Source organism: Anser brachyrhynchus, assembly GCF_964034855.1.
Source record: "Anser brachyrhynchus genome assembly, chromosome: 1".
Taxonomy (NCBI): Eukaryota; Metazoa; Chordata; class Aves; order Anseriformes; family Anatidae; genus Anser; species Anser brachyrhynchus.
In genome coordinates this window covers 22,915,141-22,936,812 of record NC_137694.1, presented here as the reverse complement: position 1 = coordinate 22,936,812, position 21,672 = coordinate 22,915,141, and the positions used below count along the sequence as shown (strand labels likewise).

The window sequence follows — 21,672 nt, the reverse complement described above, 5'->3', positions numbered from 1 at the left end:
ATTAAACAGTTTATGTTATTCTTTTACTGATAAATCCTTAGCATTTCCCATGTGGGGCAATGCAATTTAAAAGGAGTGATTCGACTGAAGAGAGTTCCAAGGAGAGCAAGAGGCTTTTCAGAGGTCCTGAAAAGGACAATGAAAGGTCCTAAAATATTTAAATATATTTAGACTGAGGAAAGGAAAAGACAATGGTGTTGTTCATATAGGTAAAACATTGCCTTTAAGGAGTTTATTCCGTTCTCAAAACTCATTGCAGTTCAGAAAAATGAGTTTAAATCAAGGAACGTAATGTTTGTGCTAGCCATCAGGAATGAGTGTATAATTCTGAGGACTGTAAAGTACTGCAGTGGCTGGTTGGAAAGCTGTGGCAACTCCCTCAGTTCCAGTTCCTAAGAGCAGGTTGCAAAGGGGTCACATGTTCAGATGTGACATAGACCCTACCTTTGCAAAAGGGGAAGGAGTAAAAAATCTCTTAAATTTCAGCCTCAATTTCTGTAATTTTATCATCCAGATGTATTTGAGCTTATTCTTACAGATAATAAATTCTGGAAGGAATTAATTTGGTGTGTTGAAGTAAAGCAAAATTTTTATTACTTATTTTTTCTTATTTTAAATATTACTTTATTACTTAAGTTATTACTTTATTTAATTTTAAATAAATAATATTTTTAAATTAATTCATTATTTAATTTATTATAAATTACTTTATTACTTATTTTTTTTATTTACTTAAACACAAAGCTATTCCATGAACAGTAGATGGATATTATTTGAAACTGATAGTGTTTCTTAAAAATTGAATTTTACTTTTTTTTTTTTTTTACACTGAACTAATACATTAACTTCAAATGTTCTAACTTTCCCATAATTACTATATTATTATTATAACTAATGATTAAGGCTACAGAAACTTTAACAAGATATTTTCATTACTTGCACACTAATTTATTTACACATCATATAATACCAGCATTAAGCATTAAAAACAAGGTTGATGAGTGCAATTTCATGGTGCCTGTGACAGTAAAGGGTTTCCAAATTTCATGCCAATCCAACTCAACAATATAAAATATAGCTCTGAGTTGTTAATTTCTCTTCTAATCTCCCTAAATATTTTATGCTGCTCAATGAGGATGAGACAAATTATGAGTTCATTATAAGGATTATAATGGAATACAGTTACATTTGTATTTCACGTTTTCATTATTCTAATTATACTGACAATAGGCTGATGTTGCTCTGCCTCATATTCTTATGTCAGTTTGCAAGAGAAGGTTTGTATCTGTCCTGGTTCCAGTTAGGACAGAGTTAAGTAGCTCATAGTAGCTGGTAGGGTGCTATGTTTTGGATTAGGATGAGAAGAGCGCTGATAACATGCTGATGTTTTAATTGTTGCAGAGCAGTGTTTACACCAGGCCAAGGACTTTTCGGCTTCTTGCTCTGTCCTGCCAGCGAGCAGGCTGGGGGTGCAGCAGGAGCTGGGAGGGGACAGACCCAGGACAGCTGACCCAAACTGGCCAAAGGGGTATTCCATACCATCTGACGTCATGCTAAACAATATATAGGGGTGGCTGGCCGGGGTGGGGGGGCCGGCTGCTCGGGAATAGGCTGGGCATCGGTCAGCGGGTGGTGAGCAATTGCATTGTGCATCACTTGTTTTCTTACACATTATTATTGTTAATACTATTACCATTATCACTATTATTATTATTATTGTTATTATTATTTTCCTGTCTTAATAAACTGTCTTTATCTCAACTCACAGGCTTCACTTTCCCGTTTCTCTCCCCCCATCCCAGAGAGGGAGGGGGGAGGGTGAGCGAACGGCTGTGTGGTGTTTAGCTGCCAGCCGGGTTAAACCACAACAGTATCAGAATGTAAATTTTTTTGCCACATCCATTTTTGGACAATAATTTTTCCACTATTCAACAGTTTTGTTCAGTGGGTCTGTCTTGCTTTATGAGGGGTGGTAACCCACACAGAAAAGCTGAGAAGGGACTAGATATAAAATTATGGAAAAGGTTGAACTCTGCATTTTAGAGTGTATTAAATATTAAGATTTTTTGAATGATGCTATAGGACATTACAATTTAGGTCTGTTTTTTAAAACTATTATAGTCAATAGAGACTACTCCATTTTTAAGTAAATCCTGTCCAGCTATAAACTAAGAGTTTGTCTGGGAAATGTATGTGTGATCGACGAGTTGTCATATATTTGATATATATATTTTTTTTTTCTTTTTCAATATTCAACCAGCCAAACAATGCATGATCATTTAATCAAAACTGATTCAACATCTGTCTTGCAGTTTATTTCCTCACTAATCAAACAGATTTTCTTTGGCAAAATCCTGTTTAGAAATATTGTATTTAGCAAAATATTGAATGTTAAGATACTCATCTACAGAATCAATATTAATTGCATAGCATTATAGGCTGATTATAGATAACAGTTTCAACATGAACATATCTGAACCTGGTGAATAATCAGCCCCCTCAGTAAAACATAAATATTCATTTGATTTAAGTTCACTGGCTTAGACATTCTAACCTGCTTAAATGTGAAAAGGTACTTAAGTGCTACACAGCGACCGTGTTTAGAGTTTTTAATGAAAGTCATTTACTCAATGTGAGAGTTAAAAATAAGAAGCTTGTTGCTAATCATCTAACATTAATTACTGTAAATCTCCAGACTCCTGAGATCATGAGGAACAAGCTTAACTTTGCATCCAGAATGAATTTACTAGTAGCTGATCAAAGGGAAGTCTCTCTTTGTGAGATAATAGATAAACTGATGTATAGAGGACCACTACAGCAAAGCAAACAAACAGAATTATCAAACATAAAAATAAGGTCAAACTCCTGTTGGATATAACAGAAATTGTTGAAAGTACAGAATTGTCATGAAGAAATAAAATTGTCCCTGGTACTTTATCATTATTATGCTTTAGGGAGAATTTCAGCATTTCTTACAGGTACACTAGGATTTTACCATAAAATAGAGGGATTGCATTAGCAAATTTGTGTTGAAGGATTGAATTTGAATCAGCTTCAAGACATTCATCCACTTAATTCAGCCTACAACTTTTTTGAAGGAGACGACTCATCTGCCTAAATGTTTGACACATACATTTCACTTTATTAATCTAGTATTATTTGAAGACAGGAAGGAATTTAGTGAGAAAGGGAAGATAATCAACCTGTTACAGGTCATAAAGCTATGCTTCTGTTTCTTGTTCTATCATAATTTATGCTGGAATACAAGTTGGTAGTACTAAACTCATCCCATTTTAATGTTTCTGCATGTTGAATCCTTGATACGAGAATTTCACAGGGGTACAATTAGTCATGTTTCTGCAGGCCTTGTTGTTATGGGCCTAGAGCTATTTGAAACACTATTGGTGAAATAATTAATTTTCTTGGTTCCTTTATCAGTTAATACAAATACTGACAGACAGACTGGATTTATAAGCTCCAATGATCTTCAATATACTGAGCTTCATGGCCCTAGAACAACCTGTTCTAACTGATGCTCCAAAAAAATCACAACATACAAAGTGGAATCAGGTGCACCCTCAGCAAGTTTGCAGATGACACCAAGCTGAGTGGTGCAGTTGATACAACAGAAGGAAGGGATGCCATCCAAAGGGACTTGAACAAGCTAGAAAAGTGGGCCCATGTGAACCTAATGAGGTTCAACAAGTCCAAGTGCTAGGTGCTGCACTTGGGTCGGGGCAATCCCAGCCAAGAGGACAGACGGGGAGAACTCATTGAGAGCAGCCCTGCAGAGAAGGACTTGGGGGTTCTGGTGGACAAAAAGCTTAACATGAGCTAGCAGTCTGCACTTGCTGCCCAGAAGACCAACTGCATCCTGGGCTGCATCAACCAAGGTAGGCGATTGTCCCCCTCTGATCTGCCCTTGTGAGGCCCCACTTGGAGTCCTGCATCCACATTTGGGCCCCCAGCACAAGAAGAATGTGGATCTGTTAGAGTGGGTATAGAGGAGAGCCACAAAGATGATCAGAGGGCTGGAACACTTCTGAAGAAAGGCTGAGAGAATGCGGGATGCTCAGCCTGGAGAAAATAAAGCCCTGTGGGGAGACCTCATTGCAGTCTTTCAATACTTAAAGGGGGCTTATAAAAAAAGATGAAGAGCAACTTATTTCTCTGTCTGACAATAATAGGACAAGGGGGACTGGTTTTAAACTGAAAGAGGGGAGATTTAGATTAGATGTTAGGAGGAAATTCTTCAGGGGGTGGTGAGGCACTGGAAAGGTTGCCCAAAAAAGCTGTGGATACCCCACCCCTGGAGGTGTTCAGGGTAAGGGATGAGTCCCTGTGCAACCTGATCTAGTGGGCAGCATCCCTGTCCTGGCAGAGATGTTAGAACTAGATGATCTTTAAGTTCTTTTCCAAACCAAGCCATTCTATGACTCTATGATTCTATGACTATATGAAAGTTACAGGCAGTTTTGGAATTTTTAATAAGAGAAACTGCCCAAGTATTGAAATCTTTTACAAAATAAAACTACCTGTCTGCCTAACTCAAGTGACTTTTTTATAGTCAGCAAATCAATCCATTTTCTTGAACAGACAGGTTAAATCGCCTGTCTTCACAAGTCTACGAAAAAAGCTTGCCTCTGTTACCTAGGTATTTTAAATGTATACATAAAAGACACTGGACCTCAGTGATTATCTTTCAGTTTGTTATAACTTTCACTCTTTTCTGTTTATTGCTATGCACTTAACTTTGGAGTAAAATACAGACCAATTAGAATGTTCACCATTTTCTACAATTTATTTCTGCTATATATCTGTCTCAATTCATAAACCCTCTTTATACATTCTGAAAATGTAGAAACACTGAGACTTTCACACAGCCTAGCACAGTATTACAGAATCACAGAACTGTAGGGGTCAGAAGGAACCTCAAGAGATCATTGGGTCCAACCCCCCTGCCAAAGCATGTTCCCTAGAGCAGGTTGCCCAGGTAGGCATCCAGATGGGCCTTGAATATCTTCAGAGAAGGAGACTCCACAAACTCCCTGGGCAGCCTGTTCCAGTGCTCCGTCACCCTCACCATGAAGAAGTTCTTTCGCATGTTGGTGCGGAACTTCCTGTGCTCCATTTTTTGACCATTGCCCCTTGTCTATCCGCACAAACCACTGCAAAGAGGTTGGCCATATCCCTCTGTCTCACACACTTAAGATATTTGTAAACACTGATAAGATCCCCTCTCAGTCTTTTTTTCTCAAGGCTGAACAGACTCAGGTCTCTCAGCCTTTCTTCATAGGGAAGATGTTCCAGGCCCCGTATCATCTTTGTGGCCCTACGCTGGACTCTTTCCAGGAGATCCCTGTCTTTTTTGTATGCGGGAGCCCAGAACTGGACACAGTACTCCAGGTGAGGCCTGATCAGGGAAGAGTAGAGGGGGAGGATCACCTCCCTTGACCTGCTGGCCACGCTCCTTTTAATGCATGCCAGGATCCCATTGGCCTTCTTGGCCACCAGGGCACACTGCTGGCTCATGGTCAATGTGTGTATGACCATGTATGTGTAATGAAACTTCAGGAAAGTTAAAAAGAAATAGTAAAACCCCAGAGTGAGGAAGCATTCATCATCTCTTGCTAAGATTTATGTTTGTAGACATTGTATTTGTTGTTGTTGTTGTTGTTTGTTTGTTTGTTTTTCCCCTGAGAGTCCTACTTCTAAAGTTCATCTAAGAACTTAGCCCGCACTCCTCTGGAGTTTGTAATTTTGCCTAAAGTTATCTCAGGCAGTCTTCAAAAATATTTTTCTCTGATCTTTCTCTATACCTGTATAGCTGTTGAGGGAAAAATGGCATGCAAATAGCATCAAGTCAGTAATAACTAATATCTAACTGTAGTCTAACTGAAATGTTACAGTTTTCTTCGGATGTTAGGAACAACTTAACTTTTACTGTAAGCAGCAGGAAAGACTGTAGATTAGAGATAGGTATAAAAATGCTTTAAATCTAAACTGTAAGATCTGGAAGTTCTTGTGAGCCTCAAATATTTTACTATATGTTGTCCTTTTAAATCATGTCCCAGGGCTTTCTGGTTCATGGTTTGACAAAACAATGTATACCAGATCACTCTGAAACATCCATTTGGAAGTCATTTGGTGTAAATTTTATAAGTACAGCTGGAACAGCATATGGTAATGGGTGCTGTTTTCAGGTGACAGTCAACTAATATCTTTGTTAAACAACATCATGTAGTGTTGCTAATAACATGATGCTTTCCTAATTAAGTATTCACTTTAGTAGGATCAGATTTGGAGTTAGAAAACTGATGAGTTATTGTTATGCATGAGAATAGCATTAGATGCAAAAGAAAATTCAAGCACTGGTTATTCATGACTTGATTCACTAAAACCTGAGATTAAACCAATTAAGCAATATTATCGGTTGAGGGTTGAGCTGCTGGAAAGCAGCTCTGCAGAGAAGGACCTGGGAGTCCTGGTGGACAAAAGTTAATCATGAGCCAGCAGTGTGCCCTTGTGGCCAAGAAGACTAATGGTATCCTGGCATTAGGACGAGCTTTGACAACAGGTCAAGAGAGGGGATCCTCCCACTCTATTCTGCCCTGGTGAGGTCACACCTGGAGTATTGTGTCGAGTTCAGGCTCCCCAGTACAAGAGAGACATAGACATAGTGGAGAGAGTCCAACAGAGGGCTTTGAAGATGCATAGGGGACTGGAGCATGTCTCTGATGAGGAAAGGCTGAGAGAGCTGGGCCCGTTTAGCCTGACAAAGAGAAGGCTGAGAGGAGATCTTATCAATGTATGTAAGTATCTTAAGGGAAGGTGTCAAGATGATGGGGCTCAACTCTTTTTGGTAGTGTCCATCAATAGGATGAAAAGCAACAGGCACAAACTGGTTTAGTGGAGGTCTTGTTAGTGTCAGGACAGAGGTTGGACTAGATGATCTTGGAGGTCTCTTCCAACCTAGACGATTCTGTGATTCTGTGAAACTGAAACACAGGAAGTTCCATTTGAATATGAGGAAAAACTTTTTTACTGTGAGGGTGACAGAGCACTGGAACAGGCTGCCCAGAGAGACTGTGGAGTCTCATTCTTTGGAGATATTCAAAATCCGCCTGGATCCTGTGCAACATGCTCTAGATGTCCCTGCTTGAGCAGGGGGGGTTGGACTAGATGATGTCCAGAGGTCTGTTCCAACCTATCCATTCTATGGTTCTCTAATATGGGACTGTTCAAAAAACAATATCTGAAAATTAGAGCACTAAATGCAGAAATCTGTGTCAAAACTATTAGAACAGTTTCAAAAATAAAATAATATTTTAATATTTCAATATTCCAGATTTAACTGCAGTACTGACTGCTATCATTTAGGCAACCTAGTATAAATATGATTTGGGGGGCAATTTCTAAAGCAAAGCAAACATGGATATATTATACAATTGTACTCTAATTATCATTTTTCATCATTTTATGATGTTACATTTCACATTATTATATGCCAAAGAAACAATGCATAGTCTGTTTTTAACAGTGATGCAATTTTCTGTGTTCTGTTAAAGACAAAGAAATCCAGATAGCCATATGCAGGTTTGAACAAACCTGTTATTGAACACTTGGTTAAACAAAAAATTGCTTTTATTTTACAATGACAGAAGTGTTGTATTCCCCACATGTCAAGTACTAAAGATATATTTCCAAAGGGAACCTCATCTAGAAAAAGTGACCCAACTGTTTCTGTTTTTATCATTATTTTTAAAAAAGATTTCAGAATCTTTTCAGAAAGATTTCAGAATAGAGTGGTCAGAGTGTTTTACAACCTTACTCCACTCTCCATTATATTTTATTTAATCCTGTAGATGCCTTAGACCAATTGTCTAAAAGGCATTGATAAAAATACTTCTGTTATGCAGTGAGAGATGTGTGGTATGGGGGCTTGTTCTCCTTCCCTTTCACAGTAAGGGAAAAATTAATTGCTGCATGCATATACCTCTGCTCCAGCTGAATTGTTCTTAAATAACTGATTCAGGTCAGGTATTAAATGTTCATCCTTCCAAATTGTGAATAACCATATGGTTGGTTATGCATCACAAAATGTTCCCTTTAAGGGCCTCTTTTATCAGGTAGTAACAAAAACACTTTCTTCTTCTGGAAAAAAAAAAAAAAAAAAGAAAACTAAATATTTTTTTCTTTCTCAGACCTCACTTTCATGTGGTTTTGTTTTTTTTTTTTTTTCCCCGTTAGAATATTAATTTAGAGAATTTTTCTGCAAAGCTGGCTGTGGCATGAAGATACTATATCTTGACTCTTCATTATACCAACTCCAGTTGTGAATTATTATCTTTACCAGTGCATGTGTTTTTCTTATAAAATTGTCCAGAAAACAGCTTACACAAGCTTATACTGGTAGTCACTGGTGACTGAAGTGTGACTAGGACTTCTGAATTTATGTGACATCTGATGCAAGTGCATTATTGCATTACTTTGCTTTTAATGATTAAGGTTGTACTTGGATTAGAATAACAATAAAATTGCAAAATTATTTTCACTTTCTGGAGGATGTAGCAGACTCCATCAAAAGGAAATGTCTAACTATCTGGTGCTTTGGAAGAAGAAACCAAAAAAGTCAGAAAATGTTGCAATGAAAAAATTTTCTTTAGTTAGTAACACAAACAACTCCCTTCACAGGGAGTAAAATACTTCATCTTTGTTTTCTTATGCATTACCAAAGAAAGAAAAAAATAAATTAACCATGTTCAAATCACTTCTTTGTCTCTTCTTTGTTGTCTGCTACACTATTATTTCTGATTTTATCTAGGAAGTTGCTTTCTGGCAGAGCCTAACATCTCAGTTACAGAGCATGACTCTTTGTTGATAGATGAGCATTGATAAATAGACCTTACCCATAAACAATAAAGCTGCTGAGCAACAAAGATGTTTACCTAATGATAAACAGAATTGAAACATTTTTGATGTTTTTAAAATCTTAATAATAAATTTCTAAAAGGTACAGTCAAATTTCTAACTGATGTCTTTTTATAAGCTATTCATGTTATGTAAATAATTTTTATTTTTCTTTATTTTTCTGGGAAAACAAAACCCCAAAACAAATAACAACAACAAAAAAACAACCAACACATAGAAATGAACGTGTAAGTGCTTTGTTTCGGATCAACTAAAGAACACAACTTTTCTAATTGAGAAAAAAAATGGTATGTTAAATTCTGTTTATCATTCTTCCATCCAACACAAGTATTCCACTTACACACTTAGAAAGAAAGTGAAGGAAGATTAAAACCAAAAGAAGATGCTTGCCATTTATTGAATAGCCCCAGCATCAGGATTTTGTGACTGTTCCAGCTGATCAATATTTTTGCCAGTTTGGAGTGAATTCGCAAATAATTGAAAAGAATGGAGCACACAGTTGCCATATTGACTGTATGCTGGAATAGGTAAAATTCAAAACTAAAGTTTCTGATATCAGAGGGATAACTCATTCCTTTATGGAATCCTTTTGTGATTGATCATGTGTACCTCTTTCGGCTTTTGAGAGTATTCTACTAGAAAAGAAAGGATCCCCAAGAAAAAATAATTTTGGACCTGTAATGAGATTCATCTCAATATTTTGTTTCTATTTTGTTTTGAGAAAATCCCTACTATCTCAAAACCTGGTTTCTTGATTGAAAATTAATCCCTAATTATAGGAATTTAGTCAGTTATGATTAATATGATCTAGTCAGTTTTGTGGCATTATTATTGCTATTATACTAAAGTATTTTCCAACTATCAAACAAACCTCACACAATTGTCAGGCACAGCATAGAAAGATGATAAAAAATCACAAGCAAAACTATTCACTGAGGACAACATTCTAACAGGTACACTACTTCTTATTTCTACTGTTCTTATGTCTGTCATTAATGGAGCAAAAAATTGCTTTCATTTTTAGTCTATTGTGCAAATAAGCTCTTACTTGCAAATTCTTTCATAACCTTGAGGCACTAAGACAAATATTCCATGCATTCTACACACACATATTCTGCTCCCAGCAGGTCTTATCCTCAATATTAGATAAAGGTGGTCAGTAAGAGAGCTGTAACTCCAGCCAATATAGGAGTGTTCACATACCTTACGACAAGCTTTTTCTTCAGAGTAGGAAGGCTTAAGTGTGTCTGATCAGGCACCCTGTTTCATTCCTTATTATGGCTTCAATTATTTTATCCTTCTTTGTACAGATCAACACAAATTTGATAACACTTGTATTAGTTCCATGTCTGGAGATTTTAAGCTATACATTAAGGAAACAAAATCTCACCTCAGATCATACTAGAAAGAAAAGAGAAAAGTCATTCTCTATGTTCAGTCATTAAGAAAAAAACTAATTATCAGACAAAAAATGCATTCTTTACTGAATTTGAAGTTAACACTTTGTAGGTAAGATCTAATGAGCAGGCAATTACTAATAGAATGATATAATTGCAAGTAATAAAAAACAGTACTGTTGATTCTGCTTTTGTGGGATCATTCCTCTTTTCCATTAAGAAAGGTGTACATTTACATGAATGAAGAATTCTGCCAATATCTACTAATGGCTTAATTAGGGACAGTGAGAGGATGTTATGAGCATTTATCTGTACACAGTAACTGCAAAAAAAAACTAGTTTTTATGCTGATTGCTCATCTACAAGCTAGTACCTTAGCTGAGAGCCAGTCCTTTGTTATATAGTGCACCACCACAATCACACTGGATAATGTCCATGTAACAAAAAGTCAATTTGCATCACAACTTCTTTTCATCTGGAAAATTTTACTCAGATAAGATACTTTAACAAGATTTTTAATTCTTCTAGAGGCAGAGTGCAACTTTGTTCTAATCCTTCTCTCAGATCTCCTTTGCAAACAGAAATAAGTTAGCTTATCGGTTTTTATATGGAGATTTTTCTTATCTTATCTCAGTACTTTTAAGTCACAATTAATCAGAATTTTTTTCAATCATTTGTATTGTCTCAGGGGATTTTTTCAAAATGTCACTTCTCTATTCTGGCCCTATAGCCCACTGCAACCTGCAGCGTTTAGACTAAAATTTTTAATTGATCAATAACATATATCCATTAGAATATCTCCCTGATTTAAAAAAATAATAATAATAATAATAGTTGTTCTAATCATCAACCCTAAATAGCCAGAGAAAATTAGGAAGCTGATTAAATTAAGCTAAATTAGAAAAATGTATATAAACTACTTGAATTGTTAGATATGAAGTCAAATTACTCCATGCTTATTATTTTTAGTGATATTTTTAAATAAAATCTGTAAGAAAAGCAAACATTTGTCTACATAATTGTTTCTGCAGCATTTGTACACTCACCATCTCTATAATATTACTATAAGTATAAACATTGCAAAAGTATAAATGGAATTTCAACTTTCATTTTAACAATTGCTTCAAAGACCAGTAATAAACTTTCCAGTCATGCAGTTGCTCTGTTGCACCCCTACCGCATGAGATGTGGGTGCCTCAACTCCTGGGGTGCTCTTATGGTAAGAAAAACCCTGGCAATGACGGGGACATTCCTAACAGTGGGCACGATGACCTTCTTATTTGTACCCTTTTACTCTAAAACAACTTTTTTTTGTCCATCTTAACTATCCGTATGGACAGGTGGATCATACTTGCAAGTCTTGTGTTGAGTCTTGTTACCTAAAGCCTTGTTCCATTTTCTAGAACATGTACTCATGTACTTATGAAGTACAAACCTATGCTCTTGTTGTATGGACAGTTCCTATAGTGGTATAAGGGACTGACCAAAAATCTTTTTCTTAAATTTACCCCTTAATTCTAGACATAGAGAAACAATAGATGAATAACAGAATATTCCTTTTTCAATAAATGTTTCATGCTGCTTCTTTCTTCTTGTCTTCATACCTAAGAATGCAGTAAAAAAGCAATCTACTTCGTTTCTTCAATGAAAGGTCTACAGTTGTCTCTCTCTCTCTCTCTCTTTTTTTTTTTTTAAGTGTAAAAGTTAATTCCTTCTTTTTTAGTTTATAGGGGAAAAAAAAAGTCCCAGTTTGGTCAAAATTGGATTTACATTTAAGGCTCAATTGGCTTTGTATCTTTCTAATGATTATAGCAGATATTAACTAAGGTCCTTCAATCTTCAGCCAAAAGTAGATAGGAATAATCACAACTGCCTAGAATAGGAATTAATTTTATTCCTTTTAGCCCATGATTCTTTCTGCTCTGCTCAAATAATAGATACATAGTTATTAATAATGGTTGTTCTGATATTATGAGACAGCTTACTTTTGCAAATCTGGACAATGTTCTCAAGAAAACAATTAGTTTGCCTTAATTACTTTTGTAGGTAATAGGAAATTTATCTAATTAGATGGTTCATATGTCTCGTGCCCTCTTGGAGAAAAATCCTATTAATTACAGGGCTATCACTGAATATAGTCAATGAAATACACAAAATGGTTACACATTGATTATATATGCATGAAAGCTCAAATAACCTGACATATCTATATTGTTACTGAATTTCCTTGATTTCCAGATAGAAAGTTCATCATTTAATTTAATTATTTATTTATTTATTTATGGAAGAGGTCTTGGAATGCCACCACTGGGTTATCTGGACACTATAGCAAATTGTTGATGCTATACTATAAGAAATCCTTTCATCCCCATTTGACCTGTTAAATGTTGTTTTGGATCATTCAGGATGTACAGTCAATTCAGACAATTATACTTAATTGGTAGACAGATGTGCAACAGTACAAAAATGATGCCTCGTTATTTGTTAGTGAAAACTTCGGTAAAAGCAGCAGAAACAGAATATCTAAGACTTCACTAACCTAGTGACATAATTTCCCCCTTTCCTATCATACTATTTTAGACACAGAATACTGTTTTAGAACCTGTATTCTGTTGGTGGCATTGCATACTTTAAAAGATTTGTTTCGGTTCCAATCACTTTAACTGCATCGTAGTTATTCCTATACATTTAAATTTATACTGTTTACAGGACAGGACATGTACTACTTTAAAATCACACACTCTATTCATTCACATAACATTCTATTGCTCAGTTTGAATATACAACCATAAACTGTGTCTTCAGTTTCCAATTTGAAGAGAGATGTTCTTACCAACATCTGAAGACATATAATACAATAATTACCATGCAAATTCTATTTTTGAACTCTGGTCAATAAATGTTTTTATTTTATCAAATTAAAACCCTGACTTAAAATAATTCCACCAAATAAGTGTAGCACAGCCCTTCTGCTACTTATGTAGTCATGAACCCTCATTTTCAGGAGGGAAAATTTAATTTATTTACCCGAGTCCAGTTTAATCTAATTTTTGGTAATCTTATTTATTTCTTCTGGAGATAAGTGAAATCATTGATCTCTATTTCCTAGAATACCCTCACACTACAGTAGGAAACTGCTCTGCTGGAACGAACTATGCCATGAACTCACTTTTCAAACTGTAAGTAACAAAGTACTAAACCAAAAAAGATGAAAAAAAGTCCATGAACACAGTTCACCTAAGAGCAAACATGACAAAATTGTTAGCAGGAAATAAAATGGCTGTGTGAGATTGCACAAATGAATCATCACCAAGAAAAAGAGTTTCTGTGCATGTCTGTTCATGATAAGTGATGGCTGAATTGATAGAGCTCATGTTGAATATAAGGCAATGACATATGGACCTATACACACAAAAATGAGCCTTGCAATCAAGGTCTGAAGCTCCCCTTGGTGCCATAAAAGAACTGTTATATAGCTTTCTTTTTTTATCCCCAAGTATTCTGGCACAAAATTATTTTTTTTGGAAGATCACCAGCATTTACAGATCTAGATTATGAAGGATAACATTTATGCAGCTTGACTGTTCTGATCCTCTAGTGTATTTTGTATATTTTAATTTTTTGAGACATGCAGGTTACTGAAGTGCATTTTCCTGTGTAGTTTTGCTTTTGTAGTGGCAGCTGAAAAATATAGAAATGTTTTATTACTTGCTCAGTGTATAATGCAGATACTATAATATCAGTAGCATTTTATACTCACTTGAGAGACCTGTGTGAAAGGAAGATGAAAGACACTTTGACTGAGAAGGAAATGTAATGTAATAGACCCAGCTCCAAGCAGAAAATATGGGCATTTGTCTTCAATGATTTATGCTTGGAAAAAGATGACAGATTTGAACTGTATGGGTTTATCTGAGTACAAACTATACCCAATATACGTGTATCACTGTTCTTACATCTGTAAGTAACTTGTTATAACTTGTTTGCTGCTTAATTAGAAATATGTGGGGTTAAAGAAGACATTCCATATTGTTGGTAATCTCCCTTAAAAATAAATTGTTTTGACAAAAACGTTAAAAAATGTTTGTTTTAAAATAGATAATTAAAAAGTCTCACTTTAAAAATGGCTAGATTAGAAACTAACACATTTGTGCTGTTTTCCTATCTTTTTTTAGCTAAACTTTATGACACTCAATGTAAGTACATAGACTATTTCAGAAAAAAAATAAATCTGATTTTTAAGTAGCAAAATTGGCAAATATGTTTGTTTTTTTTTCAGTAGATTATAATAATGATGTTTCTGTCTGCCTTGTGTTTAAAACACTTCTGTAGTCTAGTCTAATGAAGTACATTGGAAGACCTATACAACAAAAAGGACAATTTACAAAGAATTAATGAAAAAAAATACAATTTTTCAGCATACTAGAAGAAACGTACTAAAATAGTCAAATGGGGGGAGGGAACAAAATTAGTACATTAAAAATTCATTACATTTTATTGACTGTTATTAAAGGCATTCACTCTGATCTTATTGAATGTTTGAACGTATGGTGGTCGAAAAGAAATAAAGATCACGAGAACACTTTCAGCTTTATGTTATGGTGAAGAATTTCTGCTGCTTTGTTTATCCTCTTAAATGTATTGTTATTTTAAAATGTTCATTTATTCTCTAGGAAAGCAGAAACTATTACAAAGCCATTCACTAACACACAGTCAAGTTAAACAGTATGCAAACAGTTCACAGATAACTCAACCCTTGAAAACAGTTCGTCTGGATTATTAAGTCAATATGTGTGACTAATGAGTGTACTCACATGGAACATTATGAGATCACATATTTCTGAAAATATTCCACATTAATGGACTACTGAATTTACAGGTTCAAAGAAATCTATTTCACTGTTTTTACCTTAAAAAGCCATATATAGGCAACCCACCTATTACACAGTCAACATTAATCCAAATATGCTCCACTGATTTTAGCATCACATCTGAATGATCACAGTGCACAAAAGCTGATGAAAAACTCCTTGCTTTCAAGTAAAGCTTGAATCAAGCTTTATGGAAGAAATAATATATGCAGGCATGAAAGAAACTGAAGGTCTTGAAAATTTATACAATTAAAATCATAGAGTCATAGAATGGCTTGTTTCCAGTTCTCCTTTCTCATTTATCAAAGGGGGTACACTCTCCTTGTCCTTTCTTTTCTGGCCAATGTACCTACAGAATCCCTTGTTATTTTTTGCATCCCTTGCCAAGCTCAGTTCCATCTGTGCCTTGGATTTCCTGATCCCATCCCTGCACATTCAGACAGAGCATGTCTGTACTCTTCCCAGGCCAAATCCACTGTAGATCACTTACTCTAATAGGTAAATCTCGAAGTAAAAAGAAAAAAAAAGAAAAAAAAAAAGATTCAAACAACAAAAGTGAAACCTCATTTGGTATTATGTTTTGAAAATTCTCATATTTAGTATTATTTAATTGTGATTCTCCGCTTTCCTACTCAGAATGCTTGACTTCTTGTTTGTAAATCTGCAAACCACCATTTAGAAGATTGGCAAGGTGTGCTTCTATCCTTAAATCTGATCAAATGATTTTTCATATTTCTGAATGTTATACTTTTGTAATATTATACAATGTATAGCTATTACAAACATAACATTCTGATTTAAATCAAATTTCCTCTTTAATAAAAATACATTTCATAAATAAAAATCAGTAAATATGTCTCTGCATATATGTTTTCTGTACAAGCAGATGGATTTCTTTTTCTATCTAAGTTTTTAATTGGTCTCTGATATGCTATCTTCGGTTTAACAATTTTTTCCCTGTCTGTTTTCTAAAGGTGTTTTAAAACTTCTGTGTCAGGGATGTCAAACCTTTATCAGATGTGAGCACCACATATATCCTTTCATTTTGACATCTCTCATTAAAGGAGTTAAAAGAGCTTTTGCACAAGCAGCTCTGACTTTGGAAGCTGAAAATAGATTTCCATCATCTTGAAACATGAAAATCCGAAGGGTGCCCTTTGGACATCTCCTGAGAATAAGGAGTGATGCTAACAGCAAAGGCTACCAGTATATCACAATACAAATCAGTTTAAAGGAAGTAATAACTCTAATCAGACTGCTGTGCCATCTCTTTTAGAATGGTCTGATGTTATCTATAGAAAAAATGAAAAGTCCAGCTTTTCTTTCCTAATTATAATGTGAAAGGACAAATTCATTTTTTTTCTTCATGTTTATACATCATTAGCTAAATGGATCTAAGAAGGTAGCACTTCAAAATGGTCATTCCACTACTGGGAAAACATATGGAAATAGGAAACTGAAATGTGAAAAAGAAAGATGTTAAAAATGAATAAAATACAATGAGTAAAAAAGCTCAAAGCAAAAAGTTAGCTCCTTAGGCTTAATCTGAGACATTCATGACACAGCTGAGGTAAATGAAGAACAGTTATGAGCATCAGCAACCTTTGCAGCACAAAGGCTTTCTAGACAGTGATTCAGGAAGAGTGATATCATTGTAAACAACAAACCATTTGTGTAGGTAGCTACTGCTTAGATGGAGAGGAATTCGGGTCAATGATGAAGAAGTAGGTAATGCTGGAAATGGATAATGAAAGACATTTTAAGAGACATAGGTTTTCAGAGCACAGATTTCTGTCTCTAAGCTAGACTCAAAAATACACAAAATTATGCTTTGTCACAAGAACCTTTGCAGACTGCTGGAGCAGCTGCAAGTGGTGAAGAGGCACAGATGCCCTGATGATGCATTATATTATATGAGAACTGTAAAAAGAGACATAATTCTGAACTTATCAAAGCACTGGATGGTATTTGGTTTAAGGACGAACTTTAAGGTATTATTCTTATTAAATTGGTTTAACACATCTATTTACAAAGATAGAAAGGTAAGAATTATGACATATTATTCACTAGTATGTTTTGTCAATAAAAGAAAAATTACTCTAAAGGATGATAACAAAAAACAACTAGAAAGGAAGTTGGAAAGGGAGAGGAAGAACCTCAAAGAAGTTGTATCTTGCAAGTAATCAAAATATAGGAACAGTTCTGTGATGAAGCTAATTTTGACCCTAACAAGCACTGACGTGATCTCCATTTCCTTCCGCTGTAATAACGCAACTGACTTCATGTATTTCCAAATAACAGCTGAGTTCTTTAGATATCTCCCTACATTTAAATTCTTTCATTATAATACCTTATATTACTTTAGAAATAAAACAATGCAAACATACTGAAATGGGATACATGTTCATCAGGATTGCTTTCAAAAAGTTTTTTTTTTGTTGTTGTTTTTTTTGACATTGCAATTATTGCAAACATAATTGGACCTCTTGAGGATTAAGATATTCTTAAGGTATTTTGAACCATCTTTTCTTTAATAATAAGGATACGGAATGTTCCTTTGTGGTAATATTTGTATTACTCTACTTTAGAAATTCTTCTATATTCAAAAGCCTTTTGAGATTTAAGGCTGGATGTACTAAATGGCCTAGGCTTTAGAATAATAAGCACTGAATTAGGTGGCTAGGATCTCAGTATAATATATATGAAGAATTACATACATCCAGGAAGCAGTCACTGCCATAAACAAACTGTTTTTGTTGTTGTTGTTTGTTTGTTTACTGTACAATAAGAAATGTTGAAAAGATTAGTATGATTCAATTCTTATACTTTTAAGAAATGTGCCTGCTGTATCTCAGCCTTTAGGAATGTGCTCAAGTTCCATGCAGAGTTACATACTTTTGTCCATCCAGTGGCATGGACTTTGCACTGAGCTAAAATGTGCCTTTGCAAGGCAAAGTTTTCACCCTGCAGATGAAGCATCAGAGGTCTTGCACAAGATGTATACTCTAGCATTCAATTTACTCATCAGTCTGAAGAAGACTGTAGGTATTTTAGGGCTCTTTGATATTCTCTGTTCAGTTACAACCTTTTAGTAAAATATTTCCAAGATTTACTGAAGGGTAGATTGGATGCCCAGATTCTTACTTGTTCTCAATCAATTTATAATACACTATTCTGTACAAAGCAAACAAAAAAGGAAACAAAGAAATCAGTCCCTTAGCAGCCTATAACTTACATGTTAGGTAGGAGAAAGATTATGTAGATATAAGAAAAAATTGAACATCAATAGGAGAAAACTTAGACGGAAAAAAGTGCATTTTTTTTCATTGACTCATAGAATCGTTAGGGTTGGAAAAGACCTCCAAGATCATCTGGTCCAACCATCACCCTACTACCAATGTCACCCACATCCCTAAGCACCATGCCCAACCTTTCCTTAAACACCCCCAGGGACGGTGACTCCACCAGCTCCCTGGGCAACCCGTTCTAATGCCTGACTACTCTTTCTGAGAAGAAATGTCTCCTCATTTCCAACCTGAACCTCCCCTGGTACAACTCAAGGCCATTCGCTCTAGTCCTATCACTAGTTATCTGCGAGAAGAGGCTGACCCCCAGCTCCCAATATCTTCCTTTCAGGTAGTTGTAGATAGCCATAAGGTCTCCCCTGAGCCTCCTCTTCTCCAGAGTAAACAACCCCAGCTCCCTCAGCCGCTCCTCACAGGACTTGTGTTCCAGGCCCTTCACCAGCTACGTTGCCCTTCTCTGGACACATTCCAGGGCCTCAGTGTCCTTCTTGTAGTGAGGGGCCCAAAGCTGAACACAGGACTCGAATTGTGACCTCGCCACAGCAGAGTACAGGGTGATGATCACCTTCCTGGTCCTCCTGGCTACACTATTCCTGATACAAGCCAGGATGCCGTTAGCTTTCCTGACCACCTGGGCACACCTCCTGCCGGCTCACGTTCAGGTGAGCATCAATCAGACCTCCCAGATCTTTTTCCTCTTCACAGATTTCAAGCATCTCTGCCTCAAGCCTGTAGCATTGCATGGGGTTGTTGTTGTCTTTTAAAGTAAGTACAGCATACCAACCTTTCAAAACTAAATAAAGCTGTCTATGAAATCTTTCACCATGCCCATAAGCATAGATTTGTACCCTTAGGAATCTGTATAGAAAAAAACATATGACTATTGGGATTGCTCTCACCTAAATTCAACTGTCTAAAAATTAGTCATATAATCTAAATCGTCTATCCTGATCTTTCTACAAAAAAATGGAGTAAACAGACCCATACAGAATATGTTTCCTGGGTTTAGCAGCTGACAGAAGGTGCCTGCTTTTCTTCATTGTACAATCAACCTGGAAAAGTGTCTTATCTGAGATGCTAAATATTTAACTGCATTGAATCGTGTGAGATAATTCCTACAGACAGGGATTTACAGAACTTCCAGAGCAATGAGAAAACTCAGCAGAGGGCCAGGGCAGTCACAGTTTCCAACTACTCTTTCTATGGGGGTAAAATCCTCAACCTTGTCTTCAAATCAAAACACAAGACAAGAACATCAGAGAACAAAACATAAAACTTCATTATACCAGTACATAATTACAGTTTAAATATTGGGTCCAGTTCTGACTAATCTCTAACAGTTAAGAATATTATTAGAAAGGTATAACTGTAGAGGCCTTTAACTGGGAGTAGCTGAGGTGACTAGAGCTGTTGAGCAAATTCCACACAAATAGAAGTTACATGGACTCTTGATTCTTTGTCCTTGTTTTATCACAAAAGAGATATATCAAAGTCTGTGTTGCACAGAAAAGATATTAATTATTCCCTCCTTCTCAAAGAGAATGCAGGAATCAAATCATATTTTTCAGTGACAGGTTGAAAACAAAAGGTGCACATTCTTCAGTTCTGTAATTCATTATGTCATGATGGCTTGGACATGAAAACTTTACATGGGTTCAAAAACTGATTGGACAAATTCATGGAAAAGGTTCAGAGAAACCTTTGTCTCCACTATTTTCAGACACAAATTTTGTATGAAAGATGTACCAGAAGTGTCACACTCTGCTTGCCTGTGTAAAAGTATATAGAAGGAAAGCGTTTGCTCCTTTAAGGGTATTTGGTCTAAGATCTTTTCGAGTGCAAGAAAGGGAGGAAGCAATAGGAACCAAGTCTGTTCAGTCACACTACTTGATGAGGGCGTGTGAGAATGTGGGGAAGTTTATTCAAACTGGGTTATCTGATGGAGGACTGCTAAGTTGGGAGGCAATGAACAGAATGTCCTGGTCAGTTGTACTCATTTATAAGGAAAAATATGGAATGTGGGAATGTTAATTCAAGCAAGATTGTCTAAGTGAGGATCTCTGGTTCAAGATGATAGAAAGAAGGGAGAACAATAAGCAAAATCCTGAAACACAGGCCAGACAAAGCCAAAATGAAGAAAATAACAAGAAACAAATGTCCCAGTCACACTAATTGGTGGGCTAACAAGCTACAGGTGTCACTTCCAGGAAGGATAAACCAGCTGATTAAGCTGAAAAGATTGTGAACCAAGGAGCCCTGGACTGGCAGGGTGCAGAAACTGCACAGCTTTGTAAAGCCATGGAGGGTACAGGGGAAAGGGGGGGGCAGGAAGTATAAAGAGGTGAGGGATAGGTAGAAAAGGGTATAAAAGGGCCTGCTGTGTGTAAAATGGGACTAGCCAAGCCCTGTGCATGAATACTGCAGTCTGTCCAGTCCTTGTATGTTTTCTCATTCTGTATTTTCCTGACATTCTCTGTGTGTACTCATACTCGCTCTCCCATGTGCATGTGTGCTGCAATGGCTATGTGCCAGATACTGGGGGGACCTGTGTGTGTGAGTAAACATCAGTGCCAGCTAATGGAGTCAAGCCAGGGGAGCTCGCAGCCCAGGCCTGTGGTGACAGCTACTGGAGCAAATGGGGATCCCAGAGCTGGTAGTTGCAAGGGTCATAGCCATCTGGATCTGAAAGGGTCCTACAGACTTTGAACCTGTGGTGCCTGCTACTGGAGCACCTGGAGGGCTCTCAGTGTCAGCTAGTAGAGTGAGCGGAGTTCCCTACTACTAGCCACTGGGGCAGGAGCAGCGTGTGTTCTCAAAGCAAGGGGAACTGGTGGGGGTGGAACTGTTGTGACTGTGGGCTTGTATATATGTGTGTATGCTACACTAAAGGATTAAGTGCCAGCAAATGGGGGACCAGTGTCAGTGGAATTTAGTGCCAGCTACTGGAGTTAGGCCAGGGGTGTAGGAGTCCCACATACTGTGGTGCCAGCTACTAAAGTGAGTTGTGGGTGTGCACCTCAGTTACTGGTGAGACCTGTGTGTGTGAGTGAACTGGGTGCCAGTTGCTGGAATCAGACCAGAAGTATGGGCACCCCCAGTGGTGCCAGCTACCAGAGTGAGTGGGGTCTTCTACTCCGTACTGGTGACTGGAGCAGGGCTGTGGGTCTC

The 21,672-nt window shown here is 36.5% G+C and overlaps 1 long non-coding RNA gene across 1 annotated transcript in view; it reads left to right on the top strand.

Annotated features, from left to right (window-relative positions):
• LOC308187607 overlaps positions 1 to 21,672 on the top strand; it is a 73,524-nt gene that overhangs the window by 15,214 nt on the left and 36,638 nt on the right. The window contains exon 2 of the long non-coding RNA XR_013944820.1: positions 13,438 to 13,507. This is a non-coding gene — a long non-coding RNA (uncharacterized lncRNA). The remainder of the gene's footprint in view (positions 1 to 13,437; positions 13,508 to 21,672) is intronic.